At 46.4% G+C, this 14,766-nt stretch overlaps 1 protein-coding gene across 1 annotated transcript in view; it reads left to right on the top strand.

Annotated features, from left to right (window-relative positions):
• The window catches only part of TTYH3 (tweety family member 3), a 59,719-nt gene that overhangs the window by 12,444 nt on the left and 32,509 nt on the right, over window positions 1-14,766 (top strand). The gene's annotated exons all lie outside the window — the stretch shown is intronic.

Below are 14,766 nucleotides of genomic sequence, written 5' to 3'. Positions count from 1 at the left end.
ACTTCTCTAAGCACGTGAAAACTGGTTAAGGATGCAAGAAGAGCCCTGTGGAGTCAGACCGGTGGCCCATCTAGTCCAGCGTCCTGTTTCAAAAAGCAGTCAACCCATTGCCATGGAGGGCATAGTGGCCTTCTTCTGTTGCTGCCTTCTAGCAAAGGTGATCAGAGGTGGTTCTCCTCCTCCATGTTATTTTCACAACCATCATGTAAAATAGACTAGGTTGAGAGAGAGTGACTGGCCCAACCTCACCCAGGAGTCTTAGATGGCAGAGCGGAGATTTGAACTTGGGTCCCTGCGGTCCTTGTCTGACACTGTAGCCACCTAGACTATGATCTTCCCCTGTCAACATACCAGGGAAGCTGGCAGAGGTTTTCAGCCTGGCTGAAGGATTTTGTTTTTTAGTGTTAAAGCCGGTCCCATGATCACCTGATCCAAAAAAGGTTTCAGTGCGGAGAGTGTCAATGAATCACTGTAATGTTAAAATCCTCCTAATGCATTGCGTGGATAAAATGGTACATGGATAGCATCACCTCCTGCCTACAGAACACCCTCTTCATACTGAACAGGTGTGACGAAAACCCGTTTAGCTCTAATCTGAGTGGGCACCTAGTTACTACATGGGAGCAATGTTGAGGCTTCTGTCTCCGTCTCGGTTTTTCGTGAGCAAAAGAAAAAAGAGAAGGGGGGGGGAAGAGCGATCAACAACATTTGAATTAAACTTCAGAAAATGTGATGCATTCTGGGTTGGACCCTGCCAACCTTTTGAGAGCCAGCGTGGTGTGGTTAAGAGCGGTGGTCTGGAGCAATAGACTGATCTGGAGAACCGGGTTTGATTCCCCACTCCTCCACATGAGCGGCGGAGGCTAATCTGGCAAACTGGATTTGTTTCCCCACTACTCCACATGAAGCCAGCTGGGTTTCCTTGGGCTAGTCACAGCTATCTCAACCCCACCTACCTCACAGGGTGTCTGTTGTGGGGAGGGGAAGGGAATTGTAAGCCGGTTTGATTCTTCCTTAAGTGGTAGAGAAAGTCAGCATATAAAAACCAACTCTTCTTGTTTTCATTCCATCTCACCTAGTTTCCTCTCCATACTACATCGCCTTTCCTACAAGGGTTTTGTCTGAGCTGGTCCCGTGATCCTTTTTGGTGGCCAAAGGGGACCCCACCGTCCCTTTTCAAAGAGTGGGAAAGCTGGACAGAACTGATCAACTGTCTTTTGCTTATACATTCTGTGTGCATCACGCTGGGGTAAGAGACACTAGGCCAGCCTGGGATGAAAAAATAAAATGCACAGATAATAGAATGGAGTGTAACGTTATTTCTCTTGTACCGTTTGCACAACAGCCCCCGTGCCCCTCTGGGCACCTTGAAACAAAGTTGTGGTCAGACTATGATCTGGGAGGGCCAGGTTTGTCTCCCTGCTCTTCCAAGGGAGCTTGCCAGGTGACCTTTGCCCATCCACATGCTCTGAGCCTAACCTGTTGTCGTGAGGATAAAATGAAGGAGATAAAATTGAGGAGCAAGATGGAATATAAATGAAGTAAATGAACACATAAATAAACATTAATAAATCAAGCAAGGTGGATATAAACAGTGAGAGGTGTGTGTGTGTGTAGACTGAAAGCCTGCATGGTATTGTGGTTAGAGTATCAGACTAGGAACTAGGGCAGCTGGGTTTGAATCTCCACAATGCCTTGGGAGCTTGCCACGTGACCGTGGTCCCGTCACAGTGTCTTGGCCTGTCCTTCCTCGCAGGGTTGTTGTTGCTGGATGGGATAAAGAGAATGATGTGATAAGCCACTTTGAGTCCCCATTGGGAACAAAAGCAGGATATAATTAATAGGCGTAAGTAGATCATGAGGTACAAAAATGGGTAGTGTAATATATTAAAAATAGCCCCGTAGCACAGTGGTAAGCTGTAGTACTGCAGTCCAAGCTCTGTTCACGTCCTGAGTTTGATCCCAATGGAAGTTGGTCAGCTCAAGGTTGACTCAGCATTCCATCCTTCCCAGGTTGATAAAATGAGGACCCAGCTTGCTAGGGGTAAAGGGAAGATGACTGGGGAAGGCACTGGCAAACCACCCCGTAAACAAAGTCTTCCTAGTAAACGTCGGGATGTGACATCACCCCATGGGTCAGGAATGACCCGGTGCTTGTACAGGGGACCTTTACCTTTAATATATTAAAATTTAAAAGCAATTCTACAAAGCTGTTTTGTAGAGTAGAATAACATCAAGCTTTGGCATATCTCCTGTCTCCCTTTAAAGGACTGGCAAAATAAGTTTTTAAAAAATCGTTCTGAAGGTCTCAAGGCCGGCGATCTTGAAGGCTGTTTCATAGCGTGGGTGCCACAACCCAGAAGGCCCTTTTTCTGGCAGCGGGCATTGTAACCTGCTCATGAAACTGTCCAAGACTTCACTGTGCAGGGCTGAGAGGTGGATTTGAGGGTCATTGTTGACTTGAAACTGAACACAGCCTGGGCCTGCGATACCCCAGGAGGCCGATGTGTTGTATTAGAAGCACCTGAGCATGCCCGGGGAGAACCACGCTGTCATCTCCTAGGAGACATCATCTGGCATACTGTGTCTAACGCTGAGTAGTTTTAATGAAAGATCCTTATCAGCCATATATTCATAGGGCAGCAGTGGAGATGACGGCCGGCTTCAAGAAAAGTAGATTGTCTGGAGGAAAAGTCTCTCACATCTTTTATATGTCTAGGGTGCAAGACAGCAATCTGCAAAGATCTGGGAAGCGGCTGTGGGACGGAGGAAGAGGATATTGGGGGCTTTTTTCCCCCCTGAATGAAGGACAAGAGGGACAGGTTTTAGGAATGCTTTCGCCTTTCCGTTACGGGATTCCATCCCAAGTTTTAAGTACCAACTGGTGAAAAAGCGGGGCTGCTTGTTGAAGTCTTATGGCACTGCCAAAGGTTCATTCAGTTCAACCTCTTGAGACATACCTTAGGGCCACAAGGAGAGAGTGCTTTTCCCCACAGAAACAAAGAGCAGGTTGTTGGCTTATTTGACAAATCTTACGAACTCTTCCAAATGTGTGAAGAGTATACTTTGTACCCAGTCCTGGAACTCATTTGGTGACTTGACATACCTTGTTTTTCAGTTTCGGTTTTTGTTTGGGACGTGTGTGAGACTGGTCCAGCAGGCCAAACCCAGGAAGAGTCAACCCCTGTGGATATTTTGCAACATGGAAATTGTTAAACGAATTAGGCCCTGAAGGCCCAGCGTATGAGAGGTGGATCTAGGCTGGCTTTCTCGCGTCTTCATAAGCTGGAACAACAGTCTGTGTGTATTTTGGCATCCTCCCCTCCAAATTCTCTGCCGAGGAATATCCAGTGTCCAGATTAAGTTATGCAGTTTAAGTTCTTGCAGACTGTTATGCAAATATGTACTTAACAGGTATAGAATTTCAAAGAATTTGATAGGATTGGGGAGAGAGGAGGATATCAAATGGTGCCGAACCAATTCCAGCCTGGGTACAGGTGAGCAGTCGGAACAGAGGAGCTGATACCTGTGGCTTTCAATTTATAGTGGGGCTTCCAAAGCCATAGGACAGGGCACAAGTGGAAGCTTGAAGGAAAACCAGTGGTGTGCCTGCATCTGAGTGGGATTTTTAAGCTCTGAATGGCAGATCCTGATGCCACATCTCAGATAGTTTTTGAAAACTCCCCCAACTTTCACAAGTAGCTTGCCCCAAGGAATTGGGGAGGGGGGCTTCTGTTTGTGTCTGAGAGAGAGACAGATCTCAAACCTCAGTCTGCAAAATCGTGATCTATATGAAATCCCGACTGTTTTGTTATCAGACTTTTGTTATCAGAGAATTTGACATGTTTTCAAACCCTTTGCCGGGTTTTGACAGCTAAACACTTAATTTGTGGTGGTGGGGACACTGAGATCCTTGGAATCTGGTAGATAGAGGGTCCTGAGGATGCTGAGCCTCCGAGGTCACGGCTGTGAGCAATTTTAATTATGTGGCTGTCACTTGAAGAACACAAAAACCATTGGAACTATTAACCGGGTTGTGGTTTGTCTTTGCAGTTTGACTGAATGCATAATGAAGAACATAAAGTCATCTGAGAGGAAAACGTGGACTGTTTCCATTAGCCAGTATGAAACAGAACACGGTGGATAGTCAAGGATTTAATAAAAACGGGTTCCTGTGGAATGGGTAACCAAGGTCTGTCCCCTGTGGAATGGGTAACCAAGATCTGTCCCTCTCTCTTGTTTAATGAACTCTAATTCTCAGTATATGACATTTTGCCCCTTCAAAAGAACATATTCTGGAGCAACTGTTAGAGTTCATTCCCCCCTCCTCGTTTGGGGATAGTTGCTTTACCACAGCCGAGGATCAGCAAGCCCCCCACCACAAGTATTTTTTTCTCTCCTAGAGCTTATTCAGAATTTTCTAATCAAACGGTGGAGCGGGGAGTGATATTGTTTAGACTTCTTTGGGAGAAAACCTTAAAAAAAGGCTGGCTTTGCCTTCCATTAGTTTATGTACAGGTCAGGAGGTGAAATGGTATTGTGGGGAAATGAAAAGACTTGCTCCGTTCGTGCTTCTCTTCCAAGCATGGTTGTTGACATCAGCAGTAGACCTTAGATCAGAGATGGGTCAAAAGTGCACCTAAGTCCATTCATGGATCACCTGGCACCTGTTGTTTGTGAGGTTCTTGCACAAAATCCTGGACTAAGTGGATCCAGTAAGGTACATTCTTTAGCAGAAGTTTATCAGGGTTTCTTAAACCAGAGCACGGAGGCAGAGGCTGTCCCATAGATATGAGGTACCTATTCTCTCCAGTATCAGAGGAGCATGCCGATTACATTAGGTGCTGTGGAACACAGGTAGGATAATGCTTCTGCAGTTGTCTTGCTTGTGGGCTTCCTAGAGGCACCTGGTTGGCCACTGCTGGATGGGCCTTGGACGGATCCAGCATGGCTTTTCTTATGTTCAAGGCCATGGAGGGCTTTGTATATGATAGCCAGTACCTTAAATTGTGCCTGATGGGCAGCCAATTAAGTGTCTGCAGAATGAACACATGAAGCTGCCTTACACTGAATCAGACCCCTGGTCCATCAAAGTCAGTATTGTCTCCTGAGACCAGCAGCGACTCTCCAGGGTCTCAGGCAGAGGTCTTTCCCTTCACCTACTTGCCTAGTCCCTTTAACTGGCGATGCCGGGGATTGAACCTAGGACCTTCTGCATGCCAGGCAGAGGCTCTAGCTCTGAGCCACAGTCCCTTCCCTGGGGATGCATGCTTTATCTGGCTCCCGATAATAACCCAGCTGCGGCGTTCTGTACCAGCTGGAGTTTCCGGATTGACTTTGTGGGAAGACCTGTGTAGAGAGGAGGCATCTCCTCTGGGCAGGGCTCTGAGCGGGTCTCGTGCTACTTTAGGAGCAACTGACACAACACCTTCAGCGGAAGGATTTTTGTGTCACGGCACCGGTTTACCTTGCGCCTGCGTCAACCTGCTAATTATTCTGGCGGTGCCAGCATGTGGTATTTTGAGAGGCATGAGCTCCGTCCCTAAAAATATCTCAAGATGCCAGCTTGCTAAGTGTGTCTCTCTTAAGGGCAGCTTGTGTGAAGGAAATTTAGTGTGCATTGCTGTGAGAGAGGCCTCTTTTAGGCAAGATCAGACTTTCACCATGCCAGGCTTGACTCCAGCATGGTGTAGTGGTTAAGAGCAGTGGTTTGAAGAGGTGGACTCTGATCTCTGGAGAACCGGGTTTGATTCCCCACTCTTCCACATGAGTGGTGGAAGCTAATCTGGTGAACTGGGTTGGTTTCCCCAGTCCTACACGTGAAGCCAACTGAGTGACCTTGGGCTAGTCACAGCTCTCTCAGCCCCACCTACCTCTTAGGGTATCTGTTGTGGGGAGGGGAAGGAAAGGTGATTGGAAGCTGGTTTGAGTCTTCCTTAAGTGGTGGAGAAAGTCGGCATATAAAAACCAACTCTTCCTCTTCTTGTTTTTTTGTCATTTAAGTTTTAAAATGTATAATAATAAAATTTATAATACAGAACGTGATTTGCAGGGGGTTGAAGCACCATAACTTTGATAAACCTACTGTCAGTCCTGTCTATTAATAGATATTTCGGCCCTTTATCTATAATGTGAACAAGCCCATCCTGCTATTATACTTTCCCATAGTATTTTGTGCTGTGAATTGATGAAGAAACCCGATGTCTTCCGCTTCCAAGACGTTATTTTTTCCCCCAAGGATGCAGCAGTTTGCATTGTACCTGCACCCCTCCTCCCCGCTTCTGGAGAGCTTCCAAAATGCTTGTTTCTTATTATGCCGAATCATCGGCATGATTTCTCTTTGTGTGTGTGTGTTTTTTTTTAAACTGCTCTTGTTCCTCAGGGTTCAAGCAAAATGTTTCCCCTGGTTTTCTCAGGGGAGAGGAATAGGTACAGAAGGCAGAAATTGACTGTTCGTACTGCAGTTTCAGCCCCGGTGTCTGTCAGTTTTAGTAAACCTGTTCTGTTTGGTTACACGTATTATGTTAAAGATTCGAGTCCAGTAGCACCGTAGAGACCAGCAAGATTTTCAGGGTTTAAGCTTTCGGAAGTCAAAGCTCCCTTTGTCCGATACCTGGCCCTGGGCATTTTCTAAAAACGCTTGCCGGGCGCCAGGAATGGTGTCAGCACCATGATGCCCACGGGTACCACATAGGGGACCCCGGGATAGACGGTATTGTGCGGTCTCAGTTTTCTTAGCTGACTGATTCCATTAAGGGTGTGGCTGCCTACCGGCCAACCCTCGTTGGCTTCCTCCATTGCTCAGGAAACAGTTTTAGCCCTTAAAACGGCAGATGGCCGTGGCAAGAAGTGGTCCACGGCAGAGAGAATGGCTGCGTGGTCTGCGTGGCCTGGGCAGGAGCAGGTGGTGTTGCAAAGGGATGGTTACAGCGAGATTTTAATAAACCTTTGCAGCGTGTGCTGCTTGGTAATTAAAAATGGCTCGTTTTAAAGTGCAGTGCCCCCCCGTTTGTTTTTCTTCTCTCTCTCCCCCCTTCACATGCTTGCCCGTGCTTTCTGTCTGGAATTCCCCGCTGGTTAAAACCACGGCTGCGGCTTCAGTATCAAACACTAGTAATATTTTCTTCGCCTCTACAGTGGAGTTTAAATCTCTGTTATAATTAGGCATGTAGCATTGGGAGCATGTGTTCCATGCGTTCTGCAGCATCTGCTTGGACCTGCTTTTCCTTCCTTTTTACCTGTTCTCTTGCTCTCTGATAGGGTTGTCAACCTCCAGGTAATAGCAGAAGTTCTCCTGCTATTACAACTGATCTCCAGCCTCTAGAGATCAGTTCCCATAGAGAAAATGGCCACTTTTGCAATTGGACTCTATGGCATTGAAGTCCCTCCCCTCCCCAAACCCCGCCCTCCTCAGGCTCCTCTCCAAAAACCTCCCGCCAGTGGCAAAGGGGGACCTGGCAACCCTACTCTCTGACGGCCAAGGGGAACGCAGCCAACAACTTGGCAGTTGCTTAGACTTACCTTAGGGCTAGGGTCGTATTCTGTCTACCCACATAAGCAAAGGGGTTTGGGGCATAACGTGTGTGTTCTTTTATTTTTCAAAAAACAAACAAACAAAAGCTTCTAGCTAGCCCTTATGGTTGTGGGGGAAAGTTCTTCAAAGTATGTTGGCTGCATCTATTTAATACATGGTTAGGTTTTTGGTGGCTTCTTTGGCTCATTCACACCGTGGCCCCCACCAACACTTTTGAGACATCTGTGGAGGTTGTTGTTGCCCCCTCTCCAAGCCTTTGCGGCAGCTTCTTGTTCTGCAAGGAGAGATGGAATATGGTAACGGCAAGGTGATCTTGTCTTCTTGCTTTAGAAATAACTCTTTTTGTTCAAAGGTGCTTTAACCCCCTTGGCAGGTATTCCCTGACTGGTGAGGGGGAAATAGAACGTTCCGTGCAAGTTTCTCGTTGGTGTGTTTGAAGCCGGGGCTGCCTCTCTTCTTCTTTACTCCTCGGCTTGTAGTGGAGGGAGGGTGTGTGTGTGTGTGGGGGGGGGGGTCTTGGCTCTGACAGCCAACCTCTCGCCTCATTAGATTTTCACGGCGCTGTGAAATTCATCCGCCACCAGGTAAAAGCGAATAAGTCTCCCAACGCCTTGTTTCTCGGCTCTGAAACACCGACAAGGTTTTGTTGATTTTTTCCCTCTTTTCCGTTTGCGGAGGAAGAGTTAAAAGCTGCCCGTCTAGCCCAAGTGCTAAGCCCGTCTGGAAATACCTTTTTGGTGTCTGAAACGGAAGGCTGAGAAGCATCTCTTGTGGGTTTTTCACGCCACCATTAGATCTTGGGTTCCAGATCTCTCCTTGCACTGGCGCTTTACTGTGAAGGAGTCTCTGACTTGGCTGGATTCGAGCCCAGTAGCACCTTAAGAGGCCAACAAGATTTTCAGGGTATAAGCTTTCGAGAGTCAAAGCTCCCTTTGACAGATACAAGTAGGAATGGAGATCAATCTATTCCTACCCGTATCTGACGAAAGGAGCTTTGACTCTTGAAAGCTTATACCTGAAAATCTTCTCCAAGGTGCTGCTGGGCTCAAATCTATCTGTTCTGCTGCAGACTAACAGGGCAATCCTTTGAAACTATATGATCTCACTACTTGGTGACAATCCACCCACCTTCTTCTTTCTCCTAGCAGTCTCATGCATAGTTGTTGCTTCTTAAGTGACCCACAATGTCTTTGCACTTGAAAGTATTTTGCCATTTTGTTATCTGTCTAGGAAATGAGATTTTTTTTGTCTTTGGGCTATAAGGTTCAACACTAGGGTTGGTCTCATCTCAGCAGGGTGGTCCTTTCCCACTAAGAGCTGTTTCACGCTCTGTGTGGGACCACAGATACACCGTTGATTGATGTGTGTTAACTGCAAGTCAAAATGTGCTTGGATGCACTTGTTACTTTGATGAACACCAGAGAGCTGTGGCTGATCACAGTTTCCTGGTTCATTCCTGTTCTAAGTTCCCAAGAGTTTGAGGACATGGGACTAACTTCCTTACGCTTACACCTGATCCCTTGGGGATCCCGGGGTTGAACCTGGGACCTTCTGCATGCCAAGTAGATGCTCTGCCACCGAGCCCCGGCCCCTCTTCAGGTGTAAAACACCAGCACTCCAGTTTGGTAGAACATAGCTATACCTTTTCCAGCGTGGTGTAGTGGTTAAGAGCAGGGGTTTGGAGCGGTGGACTCTAATCGGGTTTGATTCTCCACTCCACATGAGCGATGGAGGCTAATCTGGTGAACTGGGTTAGTTTCCCCCTCCTACACATGAAGCCAGCTGAGTGACATTGCGCTAGTCATAGCTCTTAGAGCTCTCTCAGCCCCACCTACCTCACAGGGTGTCTGTTTTGGGGAGGGGAAGGGAAGGTGATTGTAAGCTGGTGTGATTCTTAAGTGATAGAGAAAGTCGCCATATAAAAACCAACACTTCTTCTTTCCCAGTCTCTCTGCTTTTAGAAACCGGAACTTTAAGCATTTGTGATTGAATCCAGAACCCTCTTCACAAGGAAGTATCTGTTTGCGTCTTGCTTGGAGATAACCGTCTCACTTTCATGGCACTGTGGGTGGATGCTTGAAGAAGGATAGAGGAAATCCAGACCCACTGCCTAGCCAGCCAGGAGATCTAATCCATTTCGAGATATCTCTGAGCTCCCACAGGAGACCTCTTTTAGTCAATTAGCTGCCCTTGGCAGGGCCTGGAGTAGCGAGGAAAGGAAAGCAGTTAATGAGGCTCAGAGTCTTGTCAAGGGTTCAGAAACGCCGGCTCCAGCTCTGTGGTGGGTCCTTGTCTGGCTTTGGATCTATTCCCTGCGTGTTACAGACTTGAAGTGGCGATGTTTGTTCCTTGAGAATGTTTTTGAAGGCTTCCTTTGCTGCAAAATAGGGACCCAGAAGGCCAAACAGGAACTCTCGGCCTTTGTTTGAGGCAACGTTGCTTGTATTTATCTTTCGTGAAGCACAATTTCAGTGTTGCTGTTTTGTTTTTGGGAGAGCAGGATCGGGCAATTGCCTGTAAATCTGTTTTTAGTTTAAAGGCAGAAGAGTTTGTACTGTCTGTAGGCTACTGCAGAGAACCTTGAATGAAATCAGGGACACCGCTCCCCAAAAGGGGGTGGGTGGGTAAAAACTGTGTATTTGGGGGACAATTCTCACTGATCTTGTTGATGTTTAGGCAAAGGTACTCAAGGGAAAAATTCATACACATCCTTTAGAGGTTCAGGTGTGTATAGAAATAGGCAAAGAAAGGAAGGAAGGAAAGAAAGAAAGAAAGGTTTTTATACGTCGTCTCTACTACTTAAGAAAGACTCAAACTGGCTTACAATCACCTTCCCTTCCACTCCCCACAACAGATACCCTGTGAGGTAGGTGAGGCTGAGAGAGTGTGACTGGCCCCAGGTCACCCAGCTGGCGTCATGTGTAGGAGTGGGGAAACCAACCCTGTTCACCAGATTAGCCTACGCTGCTCATGTGGAGGAATGGGGAATCAAACCCGGTTCTGTCTGTTCAGTTGGATGCTGGTTTCATACTTGACAGAGAACGTTGTTTGTGAACTGGTACACCTGAGTTTCAGCATTCGGTGCTGGCTCTTTTTATGGCACCAGCAAAAGAGTCATTCGTACCTGGCGGACTCCTACTGCTTCTGCCTTGCTCTACAATTTGGTGTCACACGACTCCCTGAGTTCTGTCTGCTTGCTGGCCATCTTAGCTAGGGCAGGAGACATCATTTAAGGGCCAAAAAGATTCTGGGAGGGGCTGTGGCTCAGTTGGTAGAGCATCTACTTGACATGCAGAAGGTCCCAGGTTCAATCCCCGGCATCTCCAGTTGAAGGGACTGGGCAAGTCTGTGATGTGAAAGACCTTTACCTGAGACCCTGGAGAACTGCTGCCGGTCTGAGTAAACAATACTGACTTGAATTGACCAAGGGTCTGTTTCAGTATAAGACAGCTTCATGTGTTCAAAGGTAAGTTGCTCCCAGTGGCTGGCTGGTTTGCAGAAGCCTGATATTTTTTTAGCATGTCATAGAGTGATCAGTGTCAGCAGCTTAAACGTTTTGGCGCTTCCTTCCGTGGCATAAAACTACCTCTTTAATAAGCCAGCAAAGGTTATGGGCTGTCTGTTGGACGCTGAAAGGTTTTCGCCATATTTTGGTCATCGAATGTAGCTGAGAGGGTAGTCATTAATGACTTCCTTCCCATTACCACTTCCGAGAAATCAGGCGAAGCGGCAGAAAGAGATGATGTCACCTTTTGGCACAATACCACAGGAGCCCTAGTGAGCTTTTACGCAGGGGTCTGCAGACTACATCAAAATTCAGAACAAGAGGATCACGAAAGAGCTGGCAGAAGAAAGCCCTTTTGCATTACAAGAACTAGACAATGTAATATTACAAGTAATTGACATGTAGATTAATAGTTTCCATAGGCCATACAGTGGTTGTTGCTAGTCCTTGATTAGGAAATGGTACACACACACACACACACAATCTCACAATAAGTCATACATATACACCAGAACACCCTGCGTAGTTGTTTTTGTGCATTGTCCTATATCTGCATGGGGAGGTGCCGTGGCTCAGTGGTAGAACATCTTCTTGGCACGCAGAAGGTCCCAGGTTCAATCCCTGGCATCTCCAGTTAAAGGGACTAGGCAAGTAGGTGATGTGAAAGACCTCTGCCTGAGACCCTGGAGAACCAGTGCCGGTCTGAGTAGAAAATACTGACTTTGATGGACCAAGGGTCTGGTTCAGTATAAGGCAGCTTCATGTGTTCATTGTCACACTTGAATCACTGGGAACTGCTCACCTCGATCCTTTCCCATTTCTGTAAAGCATCTCTTAAAAGCCCTTTCAGGGGAACTAGGCAAAGCAAGCCGATTTGTTTGAAATTTTCCTCTTTTTAAGGTGCTGCATCTTTTCAGAAATGGCACCATTCTCCTGCACCCTACGCAGTGAAGATTTATTCTGTTTACTTCATTTCTACCCTTTACTTCATTTCTACCCAGTGGGAACCCCAAGCGCCTAACATTGTTCTGCCTGTCCTCCATTTTATCCTCAGAACAATCCCTGCGAGGTGGGTGAGGCTGAGAGAGTGTGGCTGGCCCCAGGGTCTTCCAGCAAGCTTCCATGACGTAGTGGAGGTTTGAACCCGGGTCTCCCAAATTCATGGCACAGTAGGGTTTTGAACCCAGGTCTCCCAAATCCTAGTCCACCACTCTGACAACCACACCGTACTGTCTTGCACTAAATGTGTGTTTGCTGCGTGAAACGACCATTTTGCTTTGAATCTTCCTTTCCCATCAGTTGAATGACATGCCTACCCTGTGGGTTAGCATCTTCCCTTGGGATGAGACAACTTCACAGGTTCACCTGTATTCTAAACAGTATCGGGTTTCTGGGCACTTGAGCCTTGCCGCTGTGGTTGTTTGCAGGATCAATCTGAACTTTGAGGGTATCATTCTGCAAACAGGGAGATGCCATGCTGGAGCAACTATTTGGCATGCAGAAGCCCCCAAACTCAGTTCCTGGCATTTCTAATTAAAGGATTTTGGGTAGTGGGTATTTCTGTACCTGAGACTCTGGAGAATTGCCATCTAGAAGAGTAGATAGTATTGAGTTGGGTGGACCAATTATTGGTCTATGAGGCCGCTCTGTATTTACATAAATGTTCAAATGCTTCTATCGGCTTAGCAGAAAGCATGTAGAGTTGGCTCAGAGAATCCCCCAGTGGGAAAAGCTTTAGACCTATGGACTTTTGTCTTCAGCACATGTGTTTGATTGTTTTTGGTGAGTGGTCTTTGAAAACCTCCCCCTTTTCTTAAAAAAAAGAATCCCACTTTAATTTAATTGTAGTAGTCCTAATGCCAGCTTCCTTGCTGGGGGAAAGTTATTTTATTGCTAAAAATTCAAATAGCTGTGTAATTTTATCAGGATTGCCAGAGGTGAAAACGATTAGAAATGAAGTCCTAGGGCAGTTATATTACTGGGTTAGAGCAAGCCCACGTGAGCTGTGTTCCAGATGTTTTTAAGATGACTTGTGGCATTTGGCAGGTCTAACCTTCCAGATTTGTGTCCAAACAGCAATCATTTCAAGCACTTGTGGGTTTTTTTTTTGCCACATATAATGTTAATACAGCCAGAATTTGAACGCTAGTAACATGAAGTTGTGGCAATGTGCAATAGTACAGGCCTTGACCAATTTTATTTAGCGGTAGGAGCCAGCTGAAAAAATGTAGGAAATTTCATTCCTCTGTCACCACTGAACAGTGTACAGTTAACATACAAACAAACAATGACAAGTGCTTCGTGCACGTGTATTTCTCCGTCGTACAGACACACATATTCTGATGTGGAATGAGAAGTTAGCACTTCTCCTGATGATCACCTAGAGACACCACAATAAACCCATTGCTGAAAATACTGGGTGCCTCAATGAAATTTCTATTCACCATGGTGACCTGGTGTCTGGGATTTGTCGAGCCCTGCAGTAGTGTGTGGGTTGGGGGTTAAATGGAGAGCACTTTCTCCTTTGGGGGAATGTTTTCAGCAAAAGGCACCCACCCATTTTGATTTTTTTTTTTTAAAAAAAATAACTAGTTCAAAAGTGTCCATTCAGGAAGCATGATCCTCTCTCTGTGTATCTCTCTTGGATTTGTTTGCCTTGAGTGATGATAGCCAACTCTGACTCTATAGTATCATAACTTGACTACATCATCCCCTTCGATGTGTTGATTCTCAGAGAGCCAGATGGGTGGTCCCAGGCAAATCCAAAAAACAAAACTTGGTTAGCAGGCAAAATGAAAAAAGTGAACTTCACACCATGGGATTCCACATGCTTTCAGCTAAACAAATGCCGTAAGAGGGCTGTGTCAGATTAGTGGGTTGGAAGAGACAGGGCTGTGTCCCAAAAGCACCCCTTCTGGGCCAGCCCTGCTATGGCTAGCATAGAGAGTGGCTACTCAGAGCTCTGTATAGCTGCAGCAGTTTCCTGCTGCCTACAGCATAGCATGACCCTTTATACTCCCACAAGAAGGAGCTGTCGGTTATGCGTCTGAATGATCTGACGCATTTTCTTCCTGCTGTTCTCTCAAGGAGCTCAGGGAAGCATTCGTGATACATAACAATGCCCTGACGTAGATGAGGTTGAGCAAGGGTCACCCAGTTTGCCGCCTGGCCCAGTGATGGTGTGAACCCGAGGTCTCCCTGGTCTGAGTCAACACTCTGACCACTATGTCACTTCTATATTGTATGCAAGCAGAGATACCAAGGGCTCTGGTTTCTAACCCTTACTCTGTGGGCTGGGAGGTTTAAAGAGCCCTTTGTATCTTGGACTGAATGGCTGCATCCTTCCTTCAGTGATTTGGGAGCCAGTCTTCCATTCGTGAATGAGAAAGCAGCAAATGGGGAATAGTCTTGTTTTGAACTATAGCTGGTTAACTACCCTCCCAGTTATGACTTCTGCCCTGGATGTAAGAGGAAAGCCCTTATTTATTCATTCTTTGGAAGCCATATTGAGTTAACTCAAGGATCCGAGACTATATTATATTTATTTATTTTTGTACAATGTTTTGAAAAACAACAGTATTAAGCGGCTTGCATGAGACAAAAGGAAAAACTAGCCTTTACTGGTTGTATGGTCACAGGTGGCACTGTCAGAATGGTAAATAAAAGCTCGAATTTTACTTTGTCGTGTTGACTCGGTAGATATTGCCACTCGGTAGATTCTGCTAGA

This window comes from Euleptes europaea, chromosome 21 (assembly GCF_029931775.1).
Source record: "Euleptes europaea isolate rEulEur1 chromosome 21, rEulEur1.hap1, whole genome shotgun sequence".
NCBI lineage: Eukaryota > Metazoa > Chordata > Lepidosauria > Squamata > Sphaerodactylidae > Euleptes > Euleptes europaea.
Note: the sequence above shows the minus strand (reverse complement) of the source record. Positions and strands in the feature narration are given on the sequence as shown.